Below are 14,380 nucleotides of genomic sequence, written 5' to 3' on the forward strand. Positions count from 1 at the left end.
GGTGCTCTGTGACATGACTTGGTGCTTATCACTGGTGTCGTGTGTGGGGAAGGAACACGCGTTGTCCATTCCTCAATTATATTTATATGTATCACGGTAGTAATTAGTGATTAGATTCCTGTCTCCTATACACCTTCGCTCACCTGTGGTTTAAGGCCATACCAACTTACGTATACATCCATGCAAAGAAAAATTCTTATAACTTCTTTAAACAGGAAGGCGCCATGCGATGTAAACCTATCCAATGAAAAGTGCATTTTATAAGAAAGAAAATGAATGACGACTTTTATTTACAAAAATTTCTGAAAAGGTTTTTTTTTTGTTTTGCAATCCAAGTGTATTTAGCATTTACACTTGAACATCGTGGATAGATTTTTGTTCTTACATCAATTAAAGAATCTAAGGGAGGTAACGATATACCAAAATGAACAAAGATGCGTGCAACAATTAGTTCTCTCTTTATTTAAATCAATTATAAAATAAACATCGTGAATAGGTTTTTGTTCTTACATCAATTAAAGATTTAAAAAGAGATTATGCTATGTCAAAAATGAACCAAGGTGCATGCAACGATTAGTTCTATTTTTGTTTTATTATAACTCGATTACGAACTCAGATAAAACTATGTTTTATCAGATAAAACTATGTTTTATCACCAAATGTAAATAAATTCCAGATTGCATCATTAGATATAATTAGTAATATGACCTGGTGTTTAAAGAATTGTATTAACGGTTAACGAACCGTGAACCGTTATAAAAATGTTTTATTTTCCGAGTAAAAATGAAAGGTCGGGCGCTTGTGAACAGAAACAAAACTGATAAGAAAATTAAGTTTCCAACATGTTGGTTATCGTTTGTATTTTTACCGAATTTGAGCAAACGAAATAAAATACAACCAAATGAAATAATTTTTGCTTTTCTAAGTCTATACAATTCGTTATAAACGGGTTTTACTGGGTTAAGCGTTCTCAGATTGAAATACGCCTTGTTTATAGCAGCATTTGAATTCATTCCAAGTTTTTTTTTTAAATGTATGTCTTGAAAGTAAACTGTAATGAAATGTTATACTTTTCAGCCTATTGTTAGAGTAAGTGACGCTTCAGACTGGTTCATAACCATATATTTTGTTGGTCTTGCCTAATCCCCCGCGAAGCACTATCACATGATGTGTTGAGAACAGCAGCGCGTGTCGTGTCCCCCTATTTATGTCAACCTGTTTTTGTCGATACATTTGACGTTCACTATACTTTATTCATCTATATTTTTTATTTAGAAATATGCCAGTAAAAAAATGACGTGTACCGACTACATGACGTTTTTACATCGCTTTTAATCGTTTCCTTGATAATAGTTGTTTGTGGTGTATATATATAAATAAACTCAACGTAAAGAGGAATATAACGTTTATGGCCTGTATAATTGGCATTTATTTAATCATAAACATATATAAATTAACAAGGTAGTATATCAAATAAATTCTCTGTTTATAAAATGTCGGATATCCTTGTTTATGACGCATAACTATATTTGTAATATATTTCATTAGAATTAGGATTTCATTTACGAGGAATATTATCCAATGATTTAAAATTATTTTGACACTTTATAGTGTATCATTAATAATATCTTTGAAAATTGTTCATAATGATATCTTGAAATGTTTTTATCTTCTGCTGAGTATACTTCACCGATAAAAAATGTTAATATAGTAGTGCAAAATTCATTTTTTAAAATTATATGTGTCGTATTTTTCATACTCACGAATCAAGATGAGTTTTTAATGTTATTCATTACCAAAAGTAACCATCATTTTGAGAATTACAGTACTTTCAATCCAAAGGTTTTTTTTTACAAGCACATATAAGAGCTGAATATGATTTTTGGCAGTACTGCCAAAAATCATGATGTTACATCTAAAGTGAAATGAAATGAGTACATACAGTCAGACCATGAAGCCAAATTGTGGTCTACAATTTCATTTCACATTTTTACAGTGTTATTAGTAATTGTAAAGTGATTTCTGCAAGTATGTTTCCATCTAAACATATATAACGCATAAAATACAACAACTTTACAGTATATATGTGTTGTAGCTAATATTTATTAGGCATCTGAAGTCATTTGAATGACTTTCACAGCTTAAAACATCAAACCTTATGGTTTTCAATAGATTAATGAAGAAAAAATAACATGTCAAAATTTTTGCCCGGTTACGGCACATATAACTTTAAGTAGTTTTTTCAGCAATTCTTTTGCAGATTAGTTTTACAGATGACCAGACATCTACATGTATATCAATAGGGTATGGTCATTCGTTCTCGACAAAGTCTACTGTGAAATTTTGGGGTATTTGTACAAAATAGGATGATTTAGTTTTGGCGTTACCATGTGCTCTGTATCAATTATTTTATATGTAAACGGTGAAAATCCAATCTATCTTGATTCTAATTAGAATTATTGTCACACCCCTTTTCTTTTAAAATGCATTTATAACAGGTAGTTGCTTGTTTAAAACATATATAACTGAGTATTGGCTGTCTATTTGGGTACTGCATTTTATGGCAGAAAGATGTGTAGTACACAGTATGTGATGGCTAGCTTCCCACTGTGGACGGGAAACTGAACACCACATTATAAAGAGTTCAGAAATTATGAAATAAACAAGTTCTCTAACATATTTATAAGTTCTCTAACATATTTATCACGTATATCTAAACTCTTGTTAGTTAATTTACCAAAAGTTTCGTCTTTGCAATATTTGAAAATTATCTAACTACAGTTTAATAAACATGATAACAGCAACATGTTGGGGGACCCCTATTGCTGTTTCTTTTGACTCTACTCTTATTGACTAATAGTTTGGAGTTGTTTTCTGCAATGTCATTGACTGTCGAGAAGAACGTTTTCTATTTGCTGTTTTAATCACTCAATGAAGTTGTCTGTCTTCGTGTAGGCGTTCTAGGAAGACAGTGGCTTAGCTCCTTACCTGTATTATCACCTGCCTGACATAATTAGCCCAACCGTCACCTCAAACCGCGTCCTTGATAATCTCTAATTGATTCGTAATTAATGACTAATGACTTGGCTGTTTCCCTTGTTTTTGTGAGAGAAAACAGTTATTTCTCTTCCCCGTACGGTGTTGATTGATAATGAGTAATAAATAGTGCCATGATCATAAACCTGATACACAGAAATCTAATTAGACACTATTACCACATCAAAGTTAGTCACAGGCTAGAGAGTGGTGAATCAAATTCATATTGGTACATTTCTGATTCAGATGATTCACCGTATGTATTTCAGGATTATTTGAAATTTGATGAATTTGATTACATTTTTTAAATATTTTATTTCCAATAAATGGAACTAAATTCCAAACTAAAGACATATACAGTAAAACACGGTTATTACAGCAAATTTATGATTGTAACAATAGTATTTTCCGTTCCTCACGAAACTATAATCATTACACAGTATTTGTCTATTCTGATGGACTGTAAAACCTAAAGTCAATAAATAATTTGATTTGATTTGCTTACTAAACGATGCTTATAACGAAGTACTATTATTGTTCCCTAGAGATCCGTTTAACGGTGTTTTACAGTACATGTTCATGCATTAGGTAAGTCTAGGATTGGACAACAGGCAATGAAGCACATACCAGGGACAGGCACCATAAAACTTTCTCAGATAGATTTTACTCAATTCTATGTAAAATCATACACTTGAGTAAAAAAAGGTGTCAGGGAATAGTTTTATGGCGCCGGGCCCAGTTCTTTCAAAATTATCTGATTAATGTTGTTTTACGTAATGATTATTTTTATAACTCAAATTACAAAACTTAAAAACTATCCACAAAAAGATGTAAAACGGTATCAGAAACACCAATAACTAAAAAAATATGAATTGGTCATGTATTGTCTTTGATAATTTACATATTATGTAGATCGTTTTGAATATTTAAAACCACAGACAATCGCAACCAACAAATAATTTCCTGTTGATCGTAACAATAATTTAGTGGGAAGTTTACGAAGACATGGATAGGTTTTGACTTATAAAGCGTCTTAAAAAGTCAAAACGATATCATGCTTAGGCCTAATGCTAATTTAGGAAGTAATAACATATACAGTTTATAGCTCTCTATTAAAGTTGGAGACAGACATCTTCATTAAATATTTAGATAAATTGTTTAGGGGAAAAACTATCAAATTTAATGTGCCTCTAACTATCACAACTAAAAGATTTCTAAATAGACTTTTGGTCAACCAATAGAATACATTATGGAACTGGTAAAGAAAGTATATTATCTATTAAAGTCCTAGGGTTATGTGACTGATTGGCATATATATAGTACAGATACACTATGGTATATGAATGACCTATGTTTGTAAGGATACCGATACCTAAGGCATATGAATGAAATCTTTGTTGTAATAAACTTATGACATATATCACATATTATGAGATGATATTGATACATAAGGCATGTGATTGACTTTTATTGTAGTGATATTAATACTCATTGAAAGTAAATGTCTTACTATTAGGAATAAGGATATCTTGTGTTATGTCCTAAACATTGGTAGTACTGGTACTTGTGGGCTAGACATGGTAATGCTGCATGACTTGTGGCCAGTGATTGTTACTTGGGGGATATCGAGCTTTGTCTCATTTTAAGATCAAACTATTTAGTTTGCTTTTTTATGAGCTAGGTATCCAGAAGTGGATTTGCATGAGGAGAACGGTTCTTTTATGATATATGAGGTGGTTGAAGTTTCTAGTTAATGGATTGTATGTAGTTCGCTCAACCTGCCTATATCATAATTAAGGCTTTATTTCTTTCTTTATTTTTTGCCTGATATATATATAAAAAAATTAAAAAAAAATCTAATAATATAAGCAGGTTCAGTGGACTATGTTGTATTATGCGTTTCGGTCTCACAGTAATATTAATCTCTTTCGATATCATTATATATTTTGCTATATTTTAAATACCGAAAAATACATCCTAACTTATTGTAATGAATATATAGATCTATCGCCATATCGTATGTGTACCATCGACGATATACATGTAAAGACCTTATAAATCCTTACCTCTATCATCACGTCACGTGACACAGTCACACACTAGACATATGATCTGTCTTTGCTTCAATCCACTACATCTCACTGAACTGTTATTTCAACCATGCCTATGTTGCTATTGCCTTTGCCATTCTCCCTCCAAAAGACACACTCTTCAATGTCTTCTGTGCCTCATGGTATAGGCTTTCTCATGAATTTCCACATTTCTAATATAATTTTGCAATCCAATCTTCTGTATTCTCCGCTGATATTTGTGATGGAAGGTGTCTACATTACCTTCATCTATATATCCATGTCTTCGAATAATTTTATCTTGATATCCCTGTTGATTTTGTTTGAACTCGATTCAGAACTTTTTTTCCTGACTTTTCTCTCTTTGGATATAGGGTTTATTTAGTACTCTTTCCTTGTTCAGTGCTACAGACAAAGTTTTTATTGATATAAACATTTACTCGCAAACTCGTTTACTCTGCATTTTTTGTAGTGTTGTTTAATTTCATCGGATTTGTTATTTTGTATGCGAGATAAGGATGATACCATAAACGTGCAGTCGAGGCAGCTAACTTTACTTTTTTTCTCCAGTCTACTGTTATATATGAAAAGTCATTTAAACAACCGAATTTCATAGGATTTCCACCGAAACATAAAAGACATTTGCATGCGTTCTATAACACATCGTACGTGTATAAACTTTTATATACATTTTGCATATGGGATAATTTTTCTATTAAACACATCGTATTAAGTGATATCTGTAATACATTTCAATATTGCCCCGTGAATAATGACTCCTACCTTGGGAGTTTTCTTTATGGCGAAAACTTTACAGGATAAATATAGTATAGTAACGACTGACAATTGCCTTTTTATAATATAACAGGATAGAACTACTGAAATTACAATATAAGATATATTAGGATGAATATTTTGTTTTAATTTAATGTTATACCCAGAAATATTGGATATGGACATAGTGTCGTTAGAGTTCCAAGCGTCGTCAAATCTCAAATTCTGAGGTAAACATGAAATGTGACCGGCATTAGACCATTACCACTAATTAACTAATTAAGGAAGTAATTAGAGCCTTCTATTACTGACGGCGACACCAATCTACAGTACCTATGTGCAGTAGTTAATAAAATAAATATCATGTCTGATGTGTCCGGTTCTGGTTCGAGATATCATATTGCCTCATATTGTAAATTGTGCATATTCATAATATATACCTTTTAATGGTATCTGTATTGTTTCTCCACTGTGGTAACATGTCGGTAGGTCATATAACGAGATGCGTGTCAAAACAAAATAAATAACACAAACGCCAGTAAAAAGTGCCTATAATGAATTTGCATTATGCGGTGTTACCTTTTTTTCGGTGACATGATCATTATCGTCGTTAAGTGTCAAATTAATCATAATCTTCATTATTAAGTGGTTCAGTGAAATCAACATTTGTTTTTATGTTTTGGTCTCCGTATAAATAAAGAATTTAAAAATACCTTGAAATTCCATTCATTTATTTTTTACTCTTTCTAAAAAGACCGTCAATTATGAAGTTTTTGCATCAATATTGATTAGTTTCATTTTTATGTACTCAAATTGCATAAAACTTGGAAAACTATAAAAAATATCATCATAAAGAAAACAGAACCAGATGTTCCGGGAGATTGAGCGTTCTGCGATTTCCCACCGACCCCTGCCAATCCAATCAAATTCACGTCAAGTCATGATCTCAAAGGTCAATCTAATGACGATAACGCATCAATAGACTGCGCACAGTATCTCATAGGAAAAGACCATAACACTTACCAGCAGTATCTACCAGCTGCCTGTGAATTGATAAATTCTGCAAATAATCGACATTTGAAACAAAAACTAAATTTTTTGAAAAAGTCCTAGCATGTCTTTCAATTCGGATATGTAAAAAACGAGGTTTCAAAGTGAAGATTTTTTTACTTATCGTCGGAGTGTTGGTGATTTAAGACACTTAAAACTATCGCACTCATTACACAGTGTAGTTATATTTTATCTCCATTGGTAATCAAAGAGGTCTTTAAATAGCTTTGAACTATTGAAACATTGAAATAAAGTAATGACTGAATAGCATCCCGGATTGATTTCATAAATATATTTATTTCCATGTATCATATTATAACGCTCATAGATATCACAGATAACTGTTAAATGAAAACATATAATTCACTAATAAAATTTAAAAAATAATAATTTTGATACTTTAGTTGAAGCTGTAGTGCTTTAACTTCCAGATTCAAAAGCAATTTTATTTAATTCCGTGTTTTATGCCCTGTTAGGTTGCTAAAACTGAAATTCTTTATAAAGTATACCGCGGTGAATAGTGGGAGAATTTCCCGCAAATGTATTTACTGACCGAGAAAAGGGAGTAGTAGTGATTGGGTGGAGCTCTATATCCTTGCAATCATTGTTAGGGTGATATAGGTAACATTATCAAACGCTGTAGAGTGTGTAAAACTTTTTCTTTCATACCTACGGGTGTAATACTGGCTGGTCTAGGGCAATACACTCATGCCGCCTGAGGCTGTATTGCATGGCTATCCATGCAATAAACAAAATTTCTATTTCCTCGGTAAAATTTTAAATTTTTATCACAAACTTAGCTGGTTTTTCTATGAAATATGCCAACAACAGAAAATATCACGTAATTTTTCATGTATGAAAAATTGACTTTCAGCCGTGGATTTCTTCGAATTTATTTCAAAATGGCGGTATATTATAGTTGTAAAATTGCAATAAAACGTCTGGGTATGAAAGAAAAATACTCTTTCATAAGTGGATATGAAGGATAGGGATATTCTACACTCGAGATCACAAAATGTTGCAAAACCCTCGGCAAGCCTCGAGTTTTACTACATTTTGTGACCCTCGTATATCCTTCATATCCACATATTAAATAGTCTTGTAATATCATACATATGTACAATTTAAATTTATGATTTTGTTGAGCGGATAAAAGTACCAAACTAATTAGCGTAGCCTACATGAACGTAAACGTATAACAAATACGTATGGGACACACAGAATGGCGCTTGACTTCACTAACATTAATACGATTATCCATATTGATTATACTTCGTTTTAAAGTCTGTAAATACTTCTTTTTCGACTGAACACAAAAAAGAAGATATGACATTGATCAACATATGAACTATAAAATAAATGTTTCTACACTAATTTTCTCTGAAAAATTAGCATATGGCAATATAAAAAATATAACATAACAAATAATTTTATAAACTAAACAAATATTTCGAAAAATAAATGTGACATGTACAATACTAGGACGGATAGAACAATTAACATATACTCAAGAACAAGTAACTGGATTTAAGAATAATTCAATTTTGCTTGTTACGAGCATAATTTCATTGGCTTAAAAATTTACTTTATCAACCCATAAAGGAAAAAATGGCGTCGCCGTTTGTAACGTCGCTTCTGATTGGCTGAGATGACGGCGTAATAATTTCATAGACAAAAGAGTCCCAAAATATATTTTACATGTTGAAAAGATGATCTTTAGTAAATTGAATTATAAGGATTAATTTGAATAGATTTTTCATGTTATGGAGATATAACACAAAAATCTGGGTGTACTTCGCGGTTTATTTAGAGTACACTCAGATTTTTGTGTTATATCTCCATAACATAAAAAATCTATTCAAGTTAATCCTTAAACAATTAAATAAGCTCAAGAACAAGCAACTGGATTTAAGACTTTCTTGTGCCGCACCAGGTTTCCACTAGGTGTTGCTGTACCGGGAGGGATCGTTGCCAACCATACAATATCCATGGCAGCTGTGCCCGGATCCTGAAGGGCCTCGCCTTCGACTGTTCCATTATCTTCCGTATATTCCCGACTTCCTCCGGAGAGCGTCCATCCTGGACAACATGAATTGATCAACATATTACGTCGGTTATCGCACGCGATTGCTTGGGAGACGATGTTCGCCAGTTTTACCAGAAATATTTTGGCGCACCGACTGGGTGAATCTGGCCATCCGAACTTTTCATTAGTTCCATACTTCACAGCATTCAAGTACTCTTTTGCTAACACCTCGAGATTGTACAAAGTCATTGAGTCAGCAGTGAATTTTGCTTTTGCGTCCCCCGTCAGGGCACTTTCTGTTCCAATATAGCCATTGGTCATTACAACAACTCGAGCGTGTGGTCTCAGAAGTGGCAGAAATAGCTTGATGACATTCAAAGTGCCATAGAAGTCAGTATCAAAACAGAGCTGGGCTTTTCTGTAAATGGGGACCTTTTCACCTTTATCGAACGATACTGCAGCATTATTGATCAGAATGTCGATGCCGCCATAATGTTCCTCTATATACTCCCGTAACATCCGGATACTGGCTGGCTGCGAAATGTCGAGTTCGTGAAAAACGGCATTAAGGCCTTCCTTCTTTAACGTAGCCAAAGCTTCCTTGCCCTTTGCCGTCATTCGTGACGTCAGGATCACATCGCCAGTAAAAGTTTTACACAGGTTCCGAACGGTGGCCAGCCCAATACCGCGATTGGCGCCTGTAACTATGGCAACCCGTTTCCCCATATTTTTTGTCTGAAAAAAAAAATATATATAAAATAGATAAGCATAGAGCACTGACAAAAATTGTTGTCTTATACAATGTCCTAGCCTATTCATTATCGGCCATATAAGTATGAACTTCACCTTTCGATGGCGGGGCAGAGACTCGCGCGTAAGCGGTTGCTAAGTAGGCCTGTAGACCGGTGATTGTTCTCCAGGTACTCCAGAATTTCTATTCTAGGCTCATCGATAGAATTTTTCACTGTAATAAAAGATTCCCCAGTGAGTGCAGGGTGCCGCTTCTAAAACCACATGCGTTTGCCTCTATATAGATATTTTGTTCTCTAGATATATTTAAGCATTGAAGTCACTATTTTTAATTTCATCGGGGTATGAAAGACATTTTGTTTGCAAACTGTGCGAATCCGTCTCTTCAATGCTTATAATTAATTTCCCAGGCTAGTTATATCAAAGTACTCAAAGTACTGCAAATACAACGCAGCAGAAACAGAAAAATAGTATGAAATCAAATGCATTTCCAAAATCAAAATATATAAACCATATTATAAAGACTTTAATATCAATTATTTCAAGAACATTCAACTGATCGCAGAAAATACATATGTTTTGTTTGACATTTTTCTTAATTAAAGTTCATACATGAAAATTACAAAGAAAACAAAAGTCTTCATTAAAATGAGTTTTTATCCTTAATATACTCTTGTTTCTTATGTTGTACATACACTTATTTTGGTAAAACCATGCACATATGAGGGCAGCCTTATAAATTATTTTGCCTTTACCTCAGATCTGTGTTTAACATTCATTTAAAAACATTATTTTTAAAGTACACACAAAAAGGGCATATGATTAGTTTTACTTTAAAACTCTTATGTCTACAAGCCTTAGATAGTAAGTCCAATTTGAATTATCATTAACAGAGATTATGTCAGTTGGACAGGAGTCACCAGCAGGCAACAGTTGACCTAGATGGGCTGTGTATTATATAACACTCTGTGTATTCTATACACACTCTGTGTGTTCTACCAACCAGAAGGCAGTCTTCCCATGGCTACTGATTGGTCCAAAGAAATATTATTCAATGAATAGAGAATTTATGAATGGAAGTTTATGAATGAAATGGTTCAAGAGGTCACCACTAGATGTCATTGTAGGGCAAGTCCTACTCAGTCCTACACATCAATAGTAAACCGGATAGCATTAATACAAACGCTAGTCGCGTTGTATTAAAAATGAAATACGTTTACACGTACGATTCCATTGATTTTTTCCAGGGGATTATTTTTTTCCAAAACAATACGCAACGTCAATGTTTCTATTGTGACGTCACGATAACGTCGGGATTTCCGCGCCATTCTCGGATTTTTTTTCATCGTGGAATGAAAAAAATGAATAGGCCAATCAGAAAGCCAGTAACAAAGAGAAAATCAATTATTTAGTATTAAATTTATCTATAGAGCTAAACGCCTGTGCTAACACCACTTTTAGTATTGATGGCCATATACATTTTATATGTATATGGTGTACACTCATATGACTGAGAAAACGACAATTATCTTAACTGGTGTAAAATCTGTAAACCTCGTTCTTAAACGTCAACTTTAAACGATACGATATGTATACACAAGGTCATTTTGTACAGATAATACATATGTATCCGATTTCAAGTTCCATTTAAACGCGAGATCAATAACCTTTACCAATATTCTGCTCGGTTCAATACCTAACACTGTTCACAATACACATGGTAGATCTAAATCGGGAGCTAAGATCGGCTGTTTGGCTTTGTGTTTACATAGGTTTATGTACAGGTAACAAACATTTAAGTAACGTATGGGATATACATGAATACGGTTCCTTATGTATGCTAACGTTATACGTCTCCCGACATCAACTTTATAAAATACGCTATCAAAATTACGTTTAGGTGTGTGATGTTTTAATGAAGAATTGAAACTTTCCTAAACGGGAATCAAGCATTTAAAACAGATCTACAGCAAATATGATATACGTAAACAAACTGGACATAAACGTACATGTAGTGCTTCTAAACACAAACAGATAATACAGTAGAACATATAATTTTGAAAGTACTGTTTAAAACACATATTTGATGAAGGATAATAAGAAATTGATATATCAATGACCACATGAGATACCTAAAAATCGGATGTTTGTGGTGATTATTGTTACTTACCTGTATAACGTTGTGTTCGGTAATAGTATGCTGTTGATTCAATATACAAACAAATCACTACAGGCGGTGTTACAGCAAAATACACCCCGGAATATCTAGTTCGATGTTCGATCTAGATCCATATTCCCAACGTGTTAATTTGGTTATGTGTGACTATTGGTTAAAATTCCCATATAATTTACTGCAATGATCGTTCAATAGCTAGTCTATTAACTAAAGCGTACTGTTTGGAAAACATAAATGTAGTTCTTTGCGAATTACCCCATGAAACGCATCCTCGGGACTCCAGTGATAACTTTCATTGTCATTTGATCCACCTCTGGACTATCACTTAGTAAAACTGTCACTCCAGGAGAAAAACCTGACCAATCACATGCCAGCCAAAACTTCCTTTGAAGGTTACAGAGAGCGACCCAATTAAAGGCACAAAGTCAACCACAATGTACTGTTTTCTATTTTTTATGTACTTTGTACATTGACGTATCAAATTAGATGCCAATCTGTAATCGCAGACAGAGTCTTCGGTTTTGCTATGACAAAGTCCACGGATGAACATCTTTACGACAGTGATAGTAACCCCTTGAATGTCGGGGATGCAGGAAACGTTTCAATTCATACCATTCTTCTACATTATTACAGCAATCAATTGATTTAATTTCAAGGTCCACTGCCTTTCCGGAGCAAAACGTAAATATTTCATAAAAAAAAACATTAGTAACATCAGAGAATATATAAAGAAAGCCTAAGATCAGGTTATAACACCAAACATATGCAAGATTCCCTCCGCAATAAATAATAACAGTGAAGACGTTTCGCTGTTTTGTCGTTTGGCGCAGTGATGGTCAACTACCGCGCGGAATTTAGGACGACGGCGGGAAACATAAGACGACCCGCGTTATGAAAATTAACATTTTATTTATTTTAATCAAATTGTTCGAAAGGTGATGATACGTGCAGTATTAACGGTAAGTTAATGACTTTTGCGACTCTATAAAATTATCGATCTCGTGTTACATTTTCATTTTGAAAAATTAAAACCCGTTTCGGAAAGGTAGTGGGTCTTTAAGCCAGTTTCCGTTTTGATTCAACAAATGAATCATTTAATCATCGTGGCCTTCGTTTTTCAGCTTCTGTTACTCGTGAAATTTGAGAAGTAAATTTCACTTTACCTTTGATTTGTTTTACTCAATAATCATTTAATGAAAGGCACAATTCACTCAGGCTAATTCTTTTACATAACCAAGAAGCATAATATGTATTGTTCTATATTTCTTATGAAACATTTAACACAAATTATTGACAAATTGATAGGCCTACCGTTGTAGTTACAAATCGTTGATCAAAACGATTAAGCAGGTACAGTATGTACTCTGTACCCATACCCGAGTCAAAGTCACGCACGTTAAACAAATGAACTACATAACCACTGAGGAGGTAATACAAGAGGCCCAGAGGGCCTGTATCGCTCACCTGGTTTGTAATGCCAAGTAATGTTCTGAATACAGGTTCATTGTTTCTTTTCTGAAGGAATTTTAATAATAACCTCTAAATCCCCTATTGGGCCCCACCCCTCCCGCCCCCAGGGGGTCAGAGCCAAAATTTATACAAGTTCTGTTCCCCTTCTTCCAAGGATATTTATGGCCAAATTTGGTCACAATCCAAACAAAACTTTAGGACAAGAAGCGATTTAAAGGATTTACCTCTATTTCCCCCATTGGGCCCCGCCCCTCCTGCCCCCGGGGGGTCAGAGCCAAAATTTATACAAGTTCTGTTCCCCTTCCCCCAAGGATGTTTGTGGCCAAATTTGGTTACATTCCATTCAGAACTCTATGACAAGTAGCGATTTAAAGGATTTACCTCTATTTCCCCTATTGGGCCCCGCCCCTCCTGCCCCTGGGGGATCAGAGCCAAAAATTTATACAAGTTCTGTTCCCCTTCCCCAAAGGATGTTTGTGGCCAAATTTGGTTACATTCCATTTAGAGCTCTGTGACAAGAATCGATTTAAAGGATTTACCTCTATTACCCCTATTGGGCCCCGCCCATCCTGCCCCCGGGGGGGTAGAGCCAAAATTTATACAAGTTCTGTTCCCCTTCCCCAAGGATGTTTGTGGCCAAATTTGGTTACATTTCCATTCAGAACTCTATGACTAGTAGCGATTTAAAGGATTTACCTCTATTTCCCCTATTGGGCCCCGCCCCTCCTGCCCCGGGGGGTCAGAGCCAAAATTTATACAAGTTCTATTCCCCTTCCCCAAAGGATGTTTGTGGCCAAATTTGGTTACAATCCATGTAGAACTCTATGACTAGTAGCGATTTAAAGGATTTACCTCTATTTCCCCTATTGGGCCCCGCCCCTCCTGCCCCCGGGGGACCAGAGCCAAAATTTATACAAGTTCTGTTCCCCTTCCCCAAAGGATGTTTGTGGCCAAATTTGGTTACATTCCATTCAGAGCTCTATGACAAGTAGCGATTTAAAGGATTTACCTCTATTACCCCTATTGGGC

At 34.3% G+C, this 14,380-nt stretch overlaps 1 pseudogene; it reads right to left on the reverse strand.

Annotated features, from left to right (window-relative positions):
- Positions 1-6,593: 6,593 nt before the first annotated feature.
- Positions 6,594-11,946, reverse strand: LOC138329320 (carbonyl reductase [NADPH] 3 pseudogene; annotated as a pseudogene).
- Positions 11,947-14,380: the final 2,434 nt, after the last annotated feature.

The sequence above is a fragment of the Argopecten irradians genome, chromosome 8, assembly GCF_041381155.1.
Source record: "Argopecten irradians isolate NY chromosome 8, Ai_NY, whole genome shotgun sequence".
NCBI classification, from domain to species: Eukaryota; Metazoa; Mollusca; class Bivalvia; order Pectinida; family Pectinidae; genus Argopecten; species Argopecten irradians.